We start from the raw sequence: 20401 nt of genomic DNA on the forward strand, positions 1-20401 counted from the left end.
TATGATAAGAGTTTCATTACGAATATCTTACATAATATAATAATAAAAAATAAGGTACGACAGGCAGTCCGTTTATCTGGGCATGAGTTGAGGCACTGGAGCATTTTATTTGATATTAGAACTAGAAGTAGATGTGCGATGTGGGCTCATAGTGAAACGAATGATGGGAAGGGGGAGGGAAGGAGAAAGGGCACATGCATTTGAAGAGTGGAGTGAGACAGGTTCGATCATACCAACATTAATGCACCAGATCGCATCAGAACTCTGCAGTTAAACGTGCTTGGGCAAGAGTAGTACTAGGATGGGTGACCTCCCAGGAAGTTCTTGTATTGCACCCGCCTTTTTGTAGACGAGGAGCTAAGCGCTATGCACGACTATAGCCACGGTCCATCAATTCATTCGCAAATGTGAGTCATGACGCGAAGGCATTTTGTTTAATATTTTTTGTGCATTCATTTATAATTCACCATGTGATAAGAGTGTCATTACGAGCATCTTACATAGTAGAATAATAAAAAATGAGGGGCGGTGAGCAGTCCGTTCATCTGGGCATGATTCGAGGCACCGTGGCATTTTACTTGATATTAGAACTAGAAGCAGAGGGGTGGTGTTCGCGCACATTGAAGCAAACGATGGGAGAGGGGAGGGAAGGAGTAAGGGTACATGCATTTAAGTGCAAATTTTGAAAGGAACGATCATACTAGCACTAATGCACAGGATCCCGTCAGAGCTCCGAGTTAAGCATTTTTTACGAGAGTAGTAATAAGATGAGTGACCTCCTAGAAAATTCTTGTGTTGCACCCATATTTTTGGGGAAAGGGCATTAAACGTTACGAATGACCGGAGCCACGGTCTGCTGTTTCATTCGCCGTGATAAGAGTGTCTTTACTAGCATCTTAAATAGTAAAACAACAAAAATAGATGTACAGTGGGCTGTCTGCTTATCTTGGAGTGAGTCGAGGCGCCGGGGTATTTCTCTTGATATTAGAACTAAACGTAGAGGTGAGTTGTGCGTGCACAACGAAGCAAATGATGGGAGGGGGAGGGAAAGAGAAGAAGCACATGTGTTTACAACGCGTAATGGAAGGGGTGCGATTATATCAGTACAAATGCACCGAAACCCATCTGAATTTTGCAGTTCAGCATGTTTGGTTGAGAGTAGTACTAAAATGGGTGACCTCTTTGGAAGTCCTCGTGTTGTACCTATTTTTTTGCACACGAGACATTAAATGTTACACGTGACTGGAATCACATTCTGTCGGTTCATTCGCAAATGTGAGTTGTGACACCAAGGCAATTTGCTTAATATTTTTATGCATTCATTTATAGTCCACCACATGATAAGTATGTCATTGCAAGCATCTTACATAGTAGAACAATGAAAAACAAGGTGCGGCAGGCAATCTGTTCATCTGGGCATGAGTTGAGCCGTCAGGGCCTTTCACTTGATATTATAATTAGAAGCAGAGGTGCGGTGTGCACACACAGGGAAATAAATGACGGGAGGAGGAAGGGAAGGAGAAGGTGTATATGTATTTGAAGCACAAAGTGGAATGGGTGTGATAATACCAGCATTAATTCATCGGATCCCATTAGAACTCTATAGTTAACCGTGTTTGGGTGAGAGTAATACTAGGATGGGTGACCTTCTGGGAAGTCCTCGTGTTCCACCTTTCTTTTTACAGAAAGGGCATTAAACATTATGTGGGACTGGAACAATGGTTAGCCGATTCATTTGCAAACGTGAGGCACGACGCTGGGGTATTTTGCTTAATATTTTTTATGCAGTCAATTATAACCCACCACGTGACAAATTATCATTACGAGTATCTTACATAGTAGAACAATGAAAACAGATGTGCGGTGGGCAATCTGTTCATATAGGTGTAAATCGAGGCACCGGGACATTTAGCTTAATATCAGAACTAGAAACAGATGTGAGGTGTGCACGTACAGTGATATAAATGATGGGAGGGGGGAGGGAAGGAGAAGTGGCACATGTATTTGTAGCACAAAATGGGATAGGTGCGATCAGACAAGCACTAATATACCGAATCCCATAAGAACTCTACAGTTAAGTGTGCTTGGGCGAGAGTAGTAGTAAGATGGTTGACCTCCTGGGAAGTCCTCGCATTGGACCTGTCTTTCTGCTGATGGGGCGTTAAACATTACGCGCGAGTGAAGACACAGTCCACTGATTCATTCGCCAGCATGAGTCATCGCGTAGGGGCATTTTATTTAATATTTTTTGTGCATTCATTTATAGTTCACCACGTGATAGGAGTGTTATTTCGAGCATCTTACATAGTAGAACAATAAAAAATGAGGCACGGTGGGCGGTCCAATCATGTGTACATGAGTCAAACTGTCGGGACATTTCGCTTGATATTAACATTAGAAGCAGAGGTGCGATGCGCGCGCACAGCGAATCAAATGATGGGAGTGGGGAGGAAAGGAGAATAGGTATATGCATTTGCAGCACAGAATGAAATGGGTACGATCATACTACACTCCACCGGCGTGAATCGCGGCACTGGGGTATTTTGCTTAATATTTTTTATGCATTAATTTATAGTCCACCACGTAATAAGAGTGTCATTATGAGTATCTTACATAGTAGAACAACGAAAACGGAGGTGCGATGTGTGGTCCATTCATCTGGGCTTCAGTCGAGGTACCGAGGCATTTCGCTTGATACTAAAACTAGAAGCAAAGGTGAGGTGTCTACGCACAGTGAAACAAATTATGGAAGGGGGGAGGGAAGGAGAACGGGTATATATATTTGTAGCGCAAAATGGGACGGGTGCGATCATTCCAGCCCTAATGCACCGGATCCCATCATAACTCGCAGCTAAGCGTGCTTGGGCAAGAGTAGTACTATGGGTGACCTCCTAGGAAGTCCTTGTGTTGCATCCGACTTGTTGTGGATGGGCATTAAACATAACACGCGATCGGAGCCACAATCCCCCGATTCATTCCCTAGCGTGAGTCATGGTGTTGGAGCATTTTGCTTAATATTTTTTATGCATTCATTTATAGTCCACCACATGGTAAAAGTGTCATTACGAGCATCTTAAATAGTAGAAAAATGAAAACAAAGGTGCAGCGGGCAGTCTGTTCATCTAGGCATGAGTCGAGGCGCTAGGGCATTTCGCTTGATATTAGAACTAAAAGCAGAGGTAAGGTGTGCACGCACAACAAAACAAATGATAGGATGGGGGTGAGAAGCAGAAGGCGCACATGCATTCGTAGAACGAAATGATATGGGTGCGATCATACCATAAATAATGCACCGGATCCCATCAGAACTCCGCAATTATGCGTGTTTGGGCAAGAGTAGTACTAGGATGGGTGACCTCCTAGCAAGTCCTCGTGTTGCACTTGTCATTTTACGGATGGGGCATTAAACGTTATGTGCGACCAGAGACATGATACGCTGGTTCATTCACCGGCATGAGTCACGTCACCGGGGCGTTGTGCTTAATATTTTTCTTACAATCATTTCTAGTCCATCACGTGATTAGAGTGTTATTACGACTATTTTAAATAGTAGAGCAATGAAAACAGAGGTATGGCGGGCGGTCTGCTCATCTCGGCATTAGTCGAGGAGTTGGGGCATTTTTTTTATATTCGAACTAGAAGCAGAAGTGCAGTGTGCGCCCACAACAAAACAAATGACCAAAGTGGAGACGAAAAGAGAAGGGGTATACTTATATGCAGCACAGAATGAGATGGGGGCTATCATACCAGCACTAATGCACTGTATCCATTCAGAACTTCGGAGTTAAGCATGCTTGGGCAAGAGTAGTACTAAGATGGGTGACCTCCAAGGAAGTTTTTGTTACACCCATTTTTTTGCGGACGAGGTATTAAACGTTTAGTGCGACTGGAGACACGATTTGCCAGTTCATTCGCCAATGTGAATAGTGGCGTCGGGGCATTTATCTTAATATTTTTCGTGCATTCATTTATAGTACATCACGTGATAAGAGTTTCATTATGACCATCTTATATAATAGAACAACAAAAACAAAGGTGCGGTAGGTGGTCCATTCATCTGGGTGTCAGTCGAGGCACAAGGCCATTTCGCTTTATATTAGAACTAGAAGCAGAGGTGAGGTGCGTGTGCACAATGAAACAAATGATGGGAGAAGGGAGGGAAGGAGAAGGGGCACATGCATTTGTAATGCGAAATGGGATGAATGTGATCATACCAGCACTAATGCTCCGGATCCCACCAGAACGTCGTCCCGTAGCATGCTTGGCCGAGAGTAGTACTATGATGGATGACCTCCTAGAAAGTTCTCATGTTGTACATATCTTTTTGCAGATAGGATAATAAAAATTATGCTCAACTAGAGACACGTTCTGCTGATTCATTTGCTGACATGAGTGGCGGCACTAGAATATTTTGCTTAATATTTTTCGTGCATTCATTTATACTCCATCACTAGATAAGAGTGTTTCTACGAGCATCTTACATAATAGAATAATGAAAACAGAGGTGCGAGGGGCAATCCGTTAATCTGGACGTGAGTCGAGGCACCGGGGCAATTCACTTGATATTAGAACTAGAAGCAGAGGTGAGGTGTGCGCACACAGTGAAAGAAATGATGGGAGGGGGAAGAGAAGGAGAAAGGGCACATGCATTTGCAGCGTAGAGTGAGATAGGTTCGTCGTACCAGCACTAATACAACAAATCCTATCAGAACTCCGCAGTTAAACGTGTATGGGTGAGAGCAGTACTAGGATGGGTGAGCTCCCAAGAAGTCCTCGTGTTGCACCCGTCTTTTTAAAGATGGGGTGTTAAACATTACGAGCACCGGTAGCCATGGTCCACTGGTTCAGTCACAAACATGAGTCACAGAGTTGGAGCATTTTGTTTAATATTTTTCGTGCATTCATTTATAGTCCACCATGTGATAAGAGTGTCATTACGAGCATCTTACATAGTAGAACAACGAAAAACAAGGTGCGACAAACAGTCCATTCATCTGGGCATAAGTCGAGCTGCCAGAGTATTTTAGTTGATATTAGAATTAGAAGTAAAGGGCAGTTTGCGCGCACAACAAAGCAAATGACATGAGGGGGAGGGAAGGAGAAGGGGTATATGTATTTGATACGCGAAATGGAACGGGTGCCATCATACCAGCACTCATGCAGCGGATCCTATTAGAACATCATAGTTAATCGCGCTTGGGCAAGAGTACTACTAGGATGGGTGATCCTGGGAATTCCTTGTGTTGCACTCGTCATTTTGCGGACGGGACATTAAACATTACACGTGACCGGAGGCAGGGGTCTGCTGGTTCATTCACCAGCATGATTCGCGGTGCCAGGGCATTTTACTTAATATTGTCGAGCATTTATTTATAGTCCACCATGGGATAAGAGTGTCATTACGAGTATCTTACATAGTAGAACAACTAAAACAAAAGTGCGGCAAGCGGTCCGTTAATCTGGGCGTGAGTCGAGGCATTGGGGCATATCGCTCTATATTAGAAATAGAAGCAGAGTTGCAGTGTGTACGCACTGGAAAACAAATAACGGGAGGGGGGAGGGTTAGAAAAGGGGTGCATGTATTTAAAACGCAGAATAGAACGAGTGTGATCATATATGCACTAGTGCACCAGATCCGATAAGAACTCTGCAGTTAAGCATGCTTCAGCGAGAGTAGTATTAGGATGGGTGACCTCCTTCGATGTCCTCACGATGCACCCATTGTTTTGCGAATGGAGCGTTAAATGTTACGCGTGACTAGAACTATGGTCTGTCGATTCATGCGCTAGCGTGAGTCGCGTCGCTAGGGCATTTTATTTTTTCTTTTTCGTCTATTCATTTACAATCCACCACGTGATAAATGTGTCGTTACGAGCATCTTACATAGTAGAACAATAAAAAAGAAATGCGGCAGGAGCTCTGTTCTTCTGGGCGTGAGTTGAGGCGCTAGGGCATTTCGCTTGGTATTAAAACTAGAAGTAGAGGTGCGATGTGCATGCACAACGAACTAAATGATGGAAGGGGGGAGGGAAGGAGTAAGGGAACATGCATTTGAGTTCGGAATGGGATGGGTGCGATCATACCAGTACTAATGCACGGGATACCATCAGAACTCGAAACTAAGCGTGTATGGGCGAGAGTAGTACTAAGATGGGTGACCTCCTGAGAAATCCTCAGGTTTAACCCATCTTTTTGGGGATGGGGCATTAAATGTTACATGTGAATGGAGCCACGGTCTGCTGTTTCATTCGCTGTGATAAGAGTGTCATTACGAGTATCTTACATAGTATAAGAACGAAAACAGAGGTACGGCGGATGATCTGTTCATATGGGCATGAGTCAAGGTGACAAGATATTTTGCTTGATATTAAAACTAGAAGCAGAGATGAGGTGTGCGTGTATAGCAAATGATGAGGGGGGGGGGGAAGGAGAAGGGGCACAAGCTTTTGTTGCACATAATGGGACGGGTGCGATAAGACCAGCACTAATACACCGAATCCCATAAGAACTCTGTAGTTAAGTATCCTTGGATGAGAGTAGTACTAAGATGGTTGACGTCCTAGGAAGTCCTCGTGTTGCACTTATTTTTTTGCACACAAGGCATTAAACATTACACGCTATCGAAACCATGGTCCACCGGTTCATTCCCAAACACGAGTCGCGGCGCTAGGACATTTTGCTTAATATTTTTTGTGTATTCATTTACAGTCCACTATGTGATAAGAGTATCATTACGAGCATCTTACATAGTCAAACAAAAAAAAAGGTGCGGCGGGCGGTCCGTTCATCTGGACGTGAGTCAATCCGCTGGGGCATTTTGTTTGTTATTAGAATTAGAAGCAAAGGTGCGGTGCGCGCGCACAACGAAACAATTGACGGGAGAAGGAATGGAAGGAGAAGGGGTACATGTATTTGCAACGCAAAATAAAAGTACTGTGATCATATCAGCACTAATTCACCGAATCCCATCAGAACTCCGCAGTTAAACATGTTTGGGCGAGAGTAGTACTAGGATGGGTAACCTCCTATGAAGTCCTCGTGTTGCACCCTTCTTTTTGCAGACGGGGCGTTAAACATTATGCAGGACAAGAGCGACAGTCCACCAGTTCATTCGCAAATGTGAGTCACGGTGCTAGGGTATTTTGCTTAATATTTTTCATGCATTCAATTATAGCACACCACGTGATAAAAGTGTCATTACGAGTATCTTACATAGTAGAACAACAAAAACAGAGGTGCAGCTGGTGATCCATTCATATGGGTGTGAGTCGAGGCGTCGAGGCATTTTGCTTGATATTAAAATTAGAAGCAGAGGTGATGTGTGCGTGTACAGCGATACAAATGATGGGAGTGGGGAGGGAAGGAGAAGGGGCAAATGCATTTTTAGCAGGAATGGGATGGGTGCAATTAGATCCATTCATATGGGCGTGAGTCGAGGCGTTGGGGCATTTTGCTTGATATTAAAATTAGAAGCAGAGGTGATGTGTGCGTGTACAGCAATACAAATGATGGGAGTGGGGAGGGAAGGAGAAGGGGCAAATGCATTTTTAGCAGGGAATGGGATGGGTGCAATCAGACACCCATAAGAACTGTGAAGTTAAGTGTCCTCATGTTGCACCTGTTTTTTTGCACACAAGGCATTAAACGTTACACATGACCGGAACCACAGTCCGTCGGTTGTTTCGCAAATGTGAGTCGCGGCGCAAGGGCATTTTGCTTAATATTTTTTATGCATTAATTTAGACTCCACCACGTGATAAGAGTGTCATTACAAGCATCTTACATAGTAAAATAATAAAAAACAAAGTGTGCAGGCGGTTCGTTCATCTAGGCGTGAGTCAAGCCACCAGAGTATTTTGCTTGATATTAGAATTAAAAGCAGAGGTCGGTGTGTGCGCACAGCGAAACAATTGACAGGAGTAAAAAGGGAAGGAGAACGGGTAGATGTATTTGCAACGCAAAATAGGGTGGGTGCAATCACATCAGCACTAATGCACCGGATCCCATATGAACTCCGTAGTTAAGGATGTTTCAGCGAGAGTAGTACTAAAATGGGTGACCTCTTGGGAAGACCTTGTGTTGCACCTGTCTTTTTGCAGACGAGGCGTTAAATGTTATGTACGACCGGAGCCACTGTCTGCCAACGTGAGTAATGGCACTGGGGCATTTTTCCTAATATTTTTCGTGCATTCATTTATAATCCACCACGTGATAAGAGTGTAATTACGACTATTTTACATAGTAGAACAATGAAATACGAGGTTCGGCGGGTGGTTCGTTCATCTGAGCGTGAGTCAAGTCATCAGGGCATTTTGCTTGATATTAGAATAAGAAGTAGAAGTGCGGTTTTTGTGCACAACAAAACAAATAACATGAGAAGAAGGAAAACAGAAGGGGTATATGTATTTGTAGTGCAGAATGGAACAAGTGCGATCATACCAATACTAATGCACCGGATCCCTTCAGAACCCCATAGTTAAGTGTGTTTGGGTGAGAGTAGTACTAGCATGGGTGTGACCTCCCTGAAAGTCCTCGTTTTGCACCCATCTTTTTGCGAATAGGGCGTTAAACGTTACGTGCGACTGGAGCCACAGACCACCAGCGTGAGTTGCATCGCCGGGATATTTTTCTTAATATTTTTCGTGCATTCATTTATTGTTCACCATGTAATAAGAGTGTTATTATGAGTATCTTACATAGTAGAACAACGAAAACAGAGGTGTGGCAGGCGATTCGTTCATCTGGGCATGAGTCGAGGTGTCAGAGTATTTTGCTCTATATTAGAACTAGAAGCAGAGGTGCGGTGTGTGCGCAAAGCAAAACAGATGACGGGAGTGGCGAGGGAAGGAGAAGAGGTATATGTATTTGATGCACGAAATGGAATGGGTGCCATCATACCAGCACTAATGCACCGGATCCTATCAGAACTCTGCAATTAATCATGCTTGGGTGAGAGTAGTACTAGGATGGGTGATCTTGGAAATTCCTCATGTTGCACTCGTCAGTTTACAGACGGGGCATTAAAAGCTACGCGTGATCGGAAACACGGTCCGTCAGTTCATTCGCTTGCGTGAGTCGCAACACTGGGGTATTTTGCTCAATATTTTTTGTGCATTTATTTATAGTCCATCATTGGATAAGAGTGTCATTATGAGTATCTAACATAGTAAAACAACAAAAATAGAGGTGCAGCAGGCGGTCTATTAATCTGGGCGTGAGTCGAGGCACCGGGGCATTTCGCTCTATATTAGAACTAGAAGTAGCGCGCACCAGGAAATAAATGACAGGAGGGGGGAGGGATAGAAAATGGGTGTATTTATTTGCAACGCAAAATAGAATAGGTGTGATCATATCAGCACTGGTGCACTGGATCCCATAAGAACTCTGCAGTTAAGTGTGCTTTGTCGAGAGTAGTACTAATATGGGTGACCTCCTTGGAAGTCCTCGTGATGCACCCATCTTTTAGTAGATGGGATGTTGAATGTTACGCGTAACCGGAGCTACACTCTATTGGTTCATTTGACGGCATGAGTCGCGTCACTGGGGCATTTTATTTTTTCTTTTTCATGAATTTATTTATAGTCTGCCAAGTGATAAGAGTGTTATTACGAGCATCTTACATAATAGAACAACAATAAAAGAGGTGCGACAGATGCTCCATTCTTCTAGGCATGAGTTGAGGCACCGGGGCATTTCGCTTGATATTAAAACTAGAAGTAAAGGTGGGGTGTGCATGCACATCAAAACAAATGATGGGAGGGGGGAGGGAAGTAGTAGGGGTACATGCATTTGAGTGCAGAATGGGATGGGTGTGATCATAGCAGCACTACTGCACTGGATCCCATCAGAACTCGAAGCGAAGCGTGCTTGGGCAAGAGTAGTACTAAGATGGGTGACCTCTTGGGAGGTCCTCGTGTTGCACAAGTCTTTTTGTGGGTAGGGGATTAAACGTTACGAGAGACTAGAGCTGCGGTACGCCAGATCATTAGCCGACATGAGTCACGGTGCAGGGGCATTTTGCTTAATATTTTTCGTGCATTCATTTATAGTCTACCATGTGCTAAGAGTGTCATTATGATTATCTTTATTAGTAGAACAACCAAAACAGAGGTGCAGCGGGCGGTTCGTTCATCTGGGCTTCAGTTGAGGTGCCAGGGCATTTTGCTTGATATTAGAACTAGAAGAAGAGGCAAGGTGCCTTTAGACAACGAAACAAATGATAGGACGGGGGAGGGAAGGAGAACAGGTATATACATTAACAGTGCAAAATGGGATGGGTGCGATCATACCAGCACTAATGCACCGAATTCCATCAGAACTTGCAGCTAAGCGTGCTTGGGCGAGAGTAGTACTAGGATGGGTGACCTCCTAGGAAGTCCTTATGTTGCACCATTTTTTTTTTGAAGATGAGGCATTACATGTTACGTGCGACCGCAGCGATGATTCGTCAGTTCATTCGTAAATGTGAGTCACGGTGCTGAGTTATTTTGCTTAATATTTTTTGCGCATTCAACTAAAGCTCATCAAGTGATGAGAGTGTCATTGCGAGCATCTTAAATAGTAAAACAATGAAAAACAAGGTGCGGGGGGCGATCCATTCATATGGGCAAGAGTTGAGGCGCCAAGGCATTTTGCTTGATATTAGAACTAGAAGTAGAGTTAAGGAGCACGCACAGCGAAACAAATGACAAGAGGGGAGAGGGAAGGAGAAGGGGCATATGTATTTGCGGCGCAAATAAGAAAGTGTGGGATCATACCAGCACTAGTTCACCAAATCCCATCAGAACTCCGTAGTTACGCGTGCTTGGGCGAGAGTAGTACTAAGATGGGAGATCTCCTGGTAAGTCCTCATGTTGCACCCTTCTTTTTGCAAACGGGACGTTAAATGTTACGCGGGACCGGACCGATGGTCCACCACTTCATTCAAAAACGTGAGTTATGGCGCTAGGGTATTTTGCTTAATATTTTTCGTGCATTCAATTAAAGCGCGTCACGTGATAAGAGTGTTATTACAATATCTTACATAGTAGAACAATGAAAATAGAGGTGCAGCGGGCGATCCATTTATATGGGCATGAGTCGAGGCACCGGGACATTTCGCTAGATATTAGAACTAGAAGTAGAGGTGAGGTGTGCACGTACAACGAAATAAATGACAGGAGGGGGGAGGGAAGGAGAAGGGGCACATGCATTTGTAGTGCGGATTGGGACGGGTGCGATCAGACCAACACTAATGCACCAAATCCCATAAGAACTCTGCTGTTAATTGTCATTTGGTGAGAGTAGTACTAAGATGGTTACCTCTTGGAAAGTCCTCTTGTTACACCTGTTTTTTTGCACACAAGGCAATAAACGTTATGCTCGATTGAAACCACGGTCCGTCAGTTCATTTGCAAACGTGAGTCACGGTGTCAGGGCATTTTGCTTAATATTTTTTGTGTATTCATTTATTGTCCACTATATTATAAGAGTCTCATTACGAGCATCTTACATAGTAGAACAAAAAAAAACGAGGTGTGGCGGGCAGTCCGTTCATCTGGGCGTGAGTCGAGCCGCTGGGGTATTTTACTTGATATTAGAATTAGAAATAGAGGTACAGGGTTAAGTGTCCTTTGGTGAGAGTAGTACTAAGATAGTTATCCTCTTGGAAATCTTCATGTTGCACATGTTTTTTTGCAGCGCAAACAAGAAAGGGTGTGATCATACCAGAACTAGTTCACCGGATCCCATTAGAACTCCGTAGTTATGTGTGCTTGGGTGAGAGTAGTACTAGGATGGGTGACTTCCTAGAAAGTCCTCGTTTTGCATCCTTCTTTTTGCAGACAAGGCATTAAACGTTACGCAGGACAAGAGGGACGGTCTACCGGTTCATTCACAAACGTGAGCCACGGCGCTGGGACATTTTGCTTAATATTTTTTACATATTCAATTGAAGTCCATCACGTGATAACATTATCATTGTGAATATCTTAAATAGTAGAATAACAAAAAATGAGGTACGGTGGGCAGTCCGTTCATATGGGCATGAGTCGAGGGGTCGAGGCATTTCACTAGATATTAGAATTAGAAGAAGAGGTGAGGTGCGCGCACAACGAAACAAATGACGAGAGGGGAGAGAGAAGGAGAATGGGCATATGTATTTGCAACGAAAGATCATACCAACACTAGATCACCGGATCCCATCAAAACTTCGCAGTTAAGTGTGCTTGGACGAGAGTAGTATTAGGATGGGTGACCTCCTAGGAAGTTCTCGTGTTGCACCCTTCTTTTTGCAGACAGGGTGTTAAATGTTATGCGGGACTGGAGCGATGGTCCGCCGGTTCCTTCACAAATGTGAGCCATGGCGCTGGGGTATTGTTTTTAATATTTTTCGCACATTCAATTAAAGCTCATCAGGTGATAAGAGTGTCATTGCGAGCATCTTATATAGTAGAACAATGAAAAATGAGGGCTGGTGGGCATTCCGTTCATATGGGCATGAGTCGAGGCGCTGGTGGATTTTTCTTGATATTAGAACTAGACATAGAGGTGAGGTGCGCGCACTGCAAAATAAATGACGGGAAGGGAGAGTGAAGGAGAAGGGGTGTTCAAACTAGAATTGGAGTGATCATACCAGCACTAGTTTGCCAGATCCCATCAGAACTCCGCTGTGAAGCGTGACCTCCTGGTAAGTCCTCGTGTTGCACCCTTTTTTTTGCAGACAGGGCGTTAAACATTACGCAGGACCAGAGCGATGGTCCACCGTTCATTCAAAAAAGTGAGTCATGACGCTGGGGTATTTTGCTTAATATTTTTTGCGCATTCAATTAAAACTCATCACATGATAAGAGTGCCATTGCGAGCATCTTACATAATAGAACAACGAAAAATGAGGTGCGGCCGGCATTCCGTTCATATGGGCATGAGTCAAAGCGCTGAGGCTTTTCGCTTGATATTAGAACTAGAAGCAAAGGTGAGGTGCGCGCACAGCGAAACAAATGACAAGAGAGGAGAGGGAAGGAGAAGGGGTATATGTATTGTGGTGCAAACTAGAACATGTGCAATCATACCTACACTAGTTCACCGGATCCCATCACAACTACGTAGTTTAGCGTGCTTGGGTGAGAGTAGTACTAGGATGAGTGACCTCCTAGGAAATACTCGTGTTGCACCCTTCTTTTTGAAGATGGGGCATTAAACATTACGTGGGACCGCAAACGTGAGTCATGGCACTGGGCATTTTACTTAATATTTTTTGCACATTCAATTAAATGCTATCACATGATGAGAGTGTCATTGCAACCATTTTAAATAGTAGAATAATGAAAAATGAGGTGCGGCGGGCGTTACATTCATATGGGCATTAGTCGAAGCGGCAGGGCATTTCAGTTGATATTAGAACTAGAAGTAGAAGTGAGGTGCATGCATAGCGAAACAAATGACGAGAGGGGAGAGGGAAGAAGAAGGGGTATATGTATTTACTGCGTAAACCAAAACGTGTGCGATCATACCAACACTAATTCATCGGATCCCATCACAATTATGCAATTTAGCGTGTTTGGGCGAGAGTAGTACTAGGATGGGTGACTTCCTAGGAAGTCCTCGTGTTGCACCTTTTTTTTTTGCAGATGAGGCGTTAAACGTTACACGGGACCGGAGCGAGAGTCCCCCAATTCATTCACAAACGTGAGTCACGGTGCCGGGGCATTTTCCTCACTATTTTTTGCGCATTTGATTAAAGCGCATGAGTCGAGACGCCGAGGCATTTCGCTTGATATTAGAACTAGAAGCAGAGGTGAGGTGCGCGCACAGCGAAATAAATGACGGTACGGGAGAGGGAAGGATAAGGGGTATAAGTATTTGAGGCATGAACTAAAATGGTTGTGATCATACCAGCATTAGTTCACCGGATCCCATCAGAACTCTGCAGTTAAGTGTGCTTGGGCGAGAGTAGTACTAGGATGGGTGACATCCTAGGAAGTTCTCGTGTTGCACCCTTCTTTTTTCTTGGGCGAGAGTAGTACTAGGATTGGTGACCTGCTGGGAAGTCCTCGTGTTGCACCATTCTTTTTGCAGACGGGCCTTTAAATGTTATGTGGGATAAAAGCAACAGTTCGCCAGTTCATTCGAAAATATGTGTCACGGCCCCAGGGAATCTTGCTTAATATTTTTTGCACATTCAATTAAAGTCCATCACGTAATAAAAGTGTCATTATGAGTATCTTAGATAGTAGAACAAAGAAAAATGAGGTGCGGCGAGCGATCTGTTCATATGGGCATGAGTCAAGGCACTGGGGGATTTTTCTTGATATTAGAACTAGAAGCAGAAGTGAGGTGCGCGCACGGGAAAATAAATGACGAGAAGGGAGAGGGAAGGAGAAGGGCTATATGTATTTACGGTGCAAACTAGAATGTGTGCGAACACACCAACACTAGTTTACCGGATCCAATCAAAACTCCGCTGTTAAGCGTGCTTGGGTGAGAGTAGTACTAGGATGCGTGCCCTTCTGGAAAGTTTTCATGTTGCACCCTTCTTTTTGCAGACGGGACGTTAAACATTATGCAGGACCGTAGTGACGGTCCTACCGGTTCATTCGCAAATGTGAGTCATGGTGTCGAAGAATTTTGCTTAATATTTTTCGTGCAATCAATTAAAGTCCATCACATGATAAGAGTGTCATTGCGAGTATCTTAAATACTAGAACAACGAAAAATGAGGTGTGGCGGGCGATCCGTTCATATGGGAATGAGTCGAGGCACCGGGGTATTTCGCTAGATATTAGAACTAGAAGAAGAGGTGAGGTGCACGTAAAGCAAAACACATGACGGGAGGGGGAGGGAAGTAGATGGGGTATATGTCATTGCGGTGCAAACTAGAGTGGGAGTGATCATACCAGCACTAGTTCACTAGATCCCATCAGAACTCTGTAGTTAAGCGTCCTTGTGCGAGAGTAGTACTAGGATGGTTAACCTCCTGGGAAGTCCTCGTGTTGCACCATTTTTTTTTTAGACAGGGCATTAAACATTACATGGGACCAGAGCAACAGTCCGCCGATTCATTAACAAACGTGAGTCACAGCGTCAGGGCATTTTCTTTAATATTTTTAGCGTATTCAATTAAAGCCTATCATGTGATAAGAGTGTCATTACGAGTATCTTACATAGTGGAAAAAAAATGAGGTGTGGCAGGCGATCCATTCATATGAGCATGAGTCAAGGCGCCGAGGCATTTCACTCGATATTAGAACTAGAAACATAAGTGAGGTGCGATCACAGCGAAATTAATGATGGGAGGGGAGAGGAAAGATGAAGGGGTATATGTATTTACGACGTAAATCTAAACGATTGCGATCGTACCAGCACTAGTTCACCAGATTCCATCAAAACTCCGCAGTTAAGCATGTTTGGGCGAGAGTAGTACTAGGATGGATTTCCTCCTGGGAAGTTCTCGTGTTACACCCTTCTTTTTACAGATGGCATGTTATATGTCACACAGGACCAGAGCGACAATCCGCCGGTTCATTAGCAAACGTGAGTCATGGTCCTGGGGCATTTTGCTTAATATTTTTCGCGCATTTAATGAAAGCCCATCACGTGATACAAGTGTCATTACGAGTATCTTAGATAGTGGAACAATGAAAAACAAGGTACGGCAGGTGATCCATTCATATAGACATGAGTCGAGGCACCAGAGCATTTTGGTTGATATCAAAACTAGAAGCAGAGGTGAGGTGCGCGCACAACGAAATAAATGACGGGTGGGGAGAGGGAAGGAGAAGGGCTATATGTATTTGCGGTGCAAACTAGAACTTGTGCAAACACACCAGCACTAGTTTACCGGATCCCATCAGAACTCTGCTGTTAAGTGTAGTTGGGCGAGAATAGTACTAGGATGCATGTCCTCCTGGGAAGTTCTCGTGTTACACCCTTCTTTTTGCATATGGGGCGTTAAACATTACGCGAGACCGTAGTGACGGTCCTATTGATTCATTTGCAAACGTGAGTCACTGTGCCAGAGAATTTTTCTTAATATTTTTCGTGCAATCAATTAAAACCTATCACGTGATAAGTGTGTCATTGCGAGTATCCTAAATACTAGAACAACAAAAAATGAGGTACGGCAGGCGATCCGTTCATATGGGGATGAGTCGAGGCGATGGGGCATTTCGCTAGATATTAGAACTAGAAGAAGAGGTGAGATGCGTGCAAAGCAAAACAAATGATGGGAGGGGGGAGGCAAGTAGATGGAGTATATGTCTTTGCGGCGTAAACTAGAATGTGAGTGAACATACCAGCACTAGTTCATCGGATCTCATTAAAACTCCGCAGTTAAGCGTGCTTGGGAGAGAGTAGTACTAGGATGGTTGACCTCTTAGGAAGTCCTCATGTTGCACCATTCTTTTTACAGACGGGGCGTTAAACGTTACACGGGACCAAAGCGACAGTCTGCTGGTTCATTTGCGAACGTGAATCACGGCACCGGAGCATTTTTCTTATTATTTTTGGCGCATTCAATTAAAGCCTATTCATTACGCGTATCTTACATAGTAAAAAAATGAAAAATGAGGTGCGGCAGGCGATCTGTTCATATCAGCATGAGTCGAGGCACCGGGGCATTTCGTTCGATATTAGAACTAGAAGCAGAAGTGTGGTGCGCGCATACCGAAACAAATGATGGGAGGGGAGAGGGAAGGAGAAGGAGTATATGTATTTACGACGCAAATCTGAACGATTGCGATCGTACCAGCACTAGTTCACCTGATTCCATCAAAACTCCAAAGTTAAGCATGTTTGGGTGAGAGTAGCACTAGGATGGGTCTCCTCCTAGGAAGTTCTCATGTTGCACCCTTCTTTTTACAGACGGGGCATTAAATGCTACGCAGGACCAGAACGACAGTTTGCCGGTTCATTCGCAATCGTGAGTCACAGCCCCGGGGCATTTTTCTTAATATTTTTTGTGCATTTAATTAAAGCTCATCACGTAATAAGAGTGTCATTACAGGCATCTTAAATAGTAGAATAACAAAAAAGATGTGCGATGGGCGATCTGTTCATATAGGCATGAGTCGAGGTGCCGAGACATTTCTATCAATATTAGAACTAGAAGCATAAGTGAGGTGCGCGAACAGCGAAACAAATGATGGGAGGGGAGAGGGAAGGAAAAGGGGTATATGTATTTATAGTGCAAATCTGAACGATTGCGATTGTACCAGCATTAGTTAATCGGATCCCATTAAAACTCCATAGTTAAGCATGTTTGGGCAAGAGTAGTACTAGGATGGGTCTCCTCCTAGAAAGTTCTCGTATTGTACCCTTCTTTTTACAGACGGGGCGTTAAATGTTACGCATGACCGAAGCGACGGTCCATCGGTTCATTCACAAACATGAGTCACGGTCCCAGGGCATTTTGCTTAACACTTTTCACGCATTTAATTAAATCCCATCACGTGATAAGAGTGTCATTACGAGTATCTTAGATAGTAGAACAACAAAAAATGAAGTGCAGGGGGCGATCCGTTTATATGGGCATGAGTCAAGGCACCGGGGCATTTAACTTGATATTAGAACTAGAAGTAGAGGTGAGGCGTGCGCACAGCAAAACAAATGACGGGTGGGGAGAGGGAAGGAGAAGGGTTATATGTATTTGCGGCGCAAACTAGAACGTGTGCGAACACACCAGCCCTAGTTTATCGAATCCCATCAGAACTCTGCTGTTAAGCATACTTGGGCGAGAGTAGTATTAGGATGCATGTCTTTCTAGGAAGTTCTCGTGTTGCAACCTTCTTTTTGCAGAAACGGCGTTAAACATTATGCGGGACCGTAGTGACGGTCCTACCGGTTCATTCGCAGACGTGAGTCACGGCACCAGGGCATTTTGCTTAATATTTTTTGTACAATCAATTAAAGACCATCACGTGATAAGAGTGTCATTGCGAGTATCTTAAATAGTAGAACAACGAAAAAAAAGATGCGGCGCGATTCGTTCACATGGGCATGAGTCGAGGCACCGAAACATTCAATTGATATTAGAATTAGAAGAAGAGGTGAGGTGTGTGTACAAAAAACAAATGATGGGATTAGAGAGGGAAGGAGAACGGGTATATGTACTTGCGGCGAAAATTAGAATGGGTGCGATCATACCAACACTAGTTCATTGGATCCCATCAGAACTCCACAGTTAAGCGTGCTTGGGCGAGAGTAGTACTAGGATGGGTGACCTCTTGGGAGTTTCTCGTGTTGCACCCTTCTTTTTGCAGACGGGGCGTTAAACATTGCGCGGGACCGTAGCGACGGTCTACTTGTTCATTCGCAAACGTGAGTCACGGCGTCGGGGCATTTTACTTAATATTTTTCGTGCATTCAATTAAAGCTCATCACATGATAAGAGTGTCATTGCAAGCATCTTAGATAGTAAAACAACAAAAAATAAGGTGCGGTGGGCGTTCCTTTCATATGGGCATGAGTCAAGGTGCTTGGGCATTTCGCTCTATATTAGAACCAGAAGCAGAGGTGAGGTGCGCGCACAGCGCAAAAGATGACCAGAGGGGAGAGGGAAAGAGAAAAGGCATATGTATTTGCAGTGCAAACAAGAAAGGGGGTGATCATACAAGTACTAGTTCACCAGATCCGATCAGAATACTGCAATTAAGTTTGCTTGAGCAAGAGTAGTACTAGGATGGCTGACCTCTTGGGAAGTCCTTGTGTTGCACCCTTCTTTTTGCAGACGGGGCATTAAACATTACGCGGGACTGGAGCGACGGTCTGCCGGTTTATTTGCAAATATGAGTCACGACACCGGTTCATTCGCAAACGTGAGTCACAATGCCGATGCATTTTGCTTAATATTTTTCGTGCATTCGATTAGAGCCCATCACGTGATTAGAGTGTCATTACGAGCATCTTTCATAGTAAAATAATGAAAAACGAGATGTGGCACTATCCGTTCATATGGGCATGATTCGAGGCACCAGGACATTTCGCTTGATATTAGAACTAGAAGAGAAGGTTAGGTGCGTGCACAGACAAATGACGGGAGGGGAGAGGGAAGGAGAAGGGCTATATGTATTTGCGGCAAAAATTAGAATGGTTGCGATCATACCAGTACTAGTTCACCGGATCCCATCAGAACTCCATAATTAAGCGTGCTTGGGCGAGAGTAGTACTAGGATGGTTGACCTCCTGGGAAGTCCTCGTGTTGTACCTTTGTTTCAGCAAACGGGGTTTTAAACGTTACGTGAGACCGAAGTGACGGTCTGCCAGTTCGTTCGCAAACATGAGTCACAACCTCGGAGCATTTTGCTTAATATTTTTCGCATATTCGATTAATGCCCATCACATGATAAAAGTGTTATTGCGAGCATCTTAAATAGTATAACAACGAAAAATGAGGTGCGGCAGGCGATCCGTTCATATGGGCATTAGTCGAGGCGCTGGGGTATTTTCCTTAATATTAGAACTAGAAGCAGAGGTGAGGTTCGCGCATAGCGAAACAAGTGACAGGATGGGAGAGGGAAGGAGAAGGGGGATATGTATTTTCGGCGTAAATAAGAAAGGGTGCGATCATACCAGCACTAGTTCATCGGATCCCATCAGAACTCCGCAGTTAAGCGTGCTTGGGTGAGAGTTCTACTAGAATGGATGATCTCCTGGGAAGTCCTCATGTTACACCTTTTTTTTTTACAGACGGGGCATTAAACGTTAAGTCGAAGGAGAGCGACGATTCGTCGATTCATTAGCAAATGTGAGGCACGTACCTAGGGCATTTTGCTTAATATTTTTTGCACATTATATTAAAGCCCATCACGTGATGTGAGTATCATTGCGAGCATCTTACACAGTAGAACAACAAAAAATGAGTTACCATGGGTGTTTCGTTCATATGGGCAAGAGTCGAGGTGCCGGGCCATTTCACTTGATATTTAAACTAAAAACAAAGGTGAGGTGCATGCACAGCAAAACAAATTATAGGAGGGGAGAGAGAAGGGGAAGGGTTATATATATTTGTGGTGCAAACCAAAACGGGTGCGATCATACCAGTACGAGTTCACTAGATCCCATCAGAACTCCACAGTTAAGCATGCTTGTACGAGAGTAGTACTAGGATGGGTGACCTCCTGTGAAGTCCTCGTGTTGCACCCTTCTTTTTGCAAACGGGGCATTAAAAGTTACAAGAGAGTGGAGTGACGGTCTGCCGGTTCATTCACAAACGTGAGGCATAGCGCCAGGTCATTTTGCTTAATATTTTTTGTGCATTCAATTAAAGCCCATCACGTGATAAGAGTGTCACTGCGAGCATTTTAAATAGTAGAAACATGAAAAATGAGGTGCGGCTGGCGATCCGTCCATATGGGCATGAGTCGAGGCACCAGGACATTTTGCTTGATATTAGAACTAAAAATAGAGGTGAGGTGCGTGCACAGCG

The 20401-nt window shown here is 44.1% G+C and overlaps 1 non-coding gene and 12 pseudogenes across 1 annotated transcript; all 13 read left to right on the plus strand.

Annotated features, from left to right (window-relative positions):
* The first annotated feature begins 219 nt into the window (after positions 1-219).
* On the plus strand, positions 220-338 carry LOC148267445 (5S ribosomal RNA; annotated as a pseudogene).
* Positions 339-6931: 6593 nt separating this feature from the next.
* LOC148267446 (5S ribosomal RNA) lies at positions 6932-7050 on the plus strand (annotated as a pseudogene).
* Positions 7051-7969: 919 nt separating this feature from the next.
* On the plus strand, positions 7970-8088 carry LOC148267447 (5S ribosomal RNA; annotated as a pseudogene).
* A 1719-nt stretch (positions 8089-9807) lies between these two features.
* On the plus strand, positions 9808-9925 carry LOC148267448 (5S ribosomal RNA; annotated as a pseudogene).
* A 350-nt stretch (positions 9926-10275) lies between these two features.
* Positions 10276-10393, plus strand: LOC148267449 (5S ribosomal RNA; annotated as a pseudogene).
* Positions 10394-11692: 1299 nt separating this feature from the next.
* On the plus strand, positions 11693-11811 carry LOC148267450 (5S ribosomal RNA; annotated as a pseudogene).
* A 2047-nt stretch (positions 11812-13858) lies between these two features.
* LOC148267451 (5S ribosomal RNA) lies at positions 13859-13977 on the plus strand (annotated as a pseudogene).
* Positions 13978-14859: 882 nt separating this feature from the next.
* LOC148267452 (5S ribosomal RNA) lies at positions 14860-14978 on the plus strand (annotated as a pseudogene).
* Positions 14979-15322: 344 nt separating this feature from the next.
* LOC148267453 (5S ribosomal RNA) lies at positions 15323-15441 on the plus strand (annotated as a pseudogene).
* Positions 15442-18106: 2665 nt separating this feature from the next.
* Positions 18107-18225, plus strand: LOC148267454 (5S ribosomal RNA). The gene has a single exon (XR_015818171.1). It is a non-coding gene; the product is annotated as a 5S ribosomal RNA (ribosomal RNA).
* Positions 18226-19064: 839 nt separating this feature from the next.
* On the plus strand, positions 19065-19183 carry LOC148267455 (5S ribosomal RNA; annotated as a pseudogene).
* Positions 19184-19531: 348 nt separating this feature from the next.
* On the plus strand, positions 19532-19650 carry LOC148267456 (5S ribosomal RNA; annotated as a pseudogene).
* A 349-nt stretch (positions 19651-19999) lies between these two features.
* Positions 20000-20118, plus strand: LOC148267457 (5S ribosomal RNA; annotated as a pseudogene).
* Positions 20119-20401: the final 283 nt, after the last annotated feature.

Source organism: Carica papaya, chromosome 3 (genome assembly GCF_054855325.1).
Source record: "Carica papaya isolate Zhongbai chromosome 3, ASM5485532v1, whole genome shotgun sequence".
Lineage (NCBI taxonomy): Eukaryota > Viridiplantae > Streptophyta > Magnoliopsida > Brassicales > Caricaceae > Carica > Carica papaya.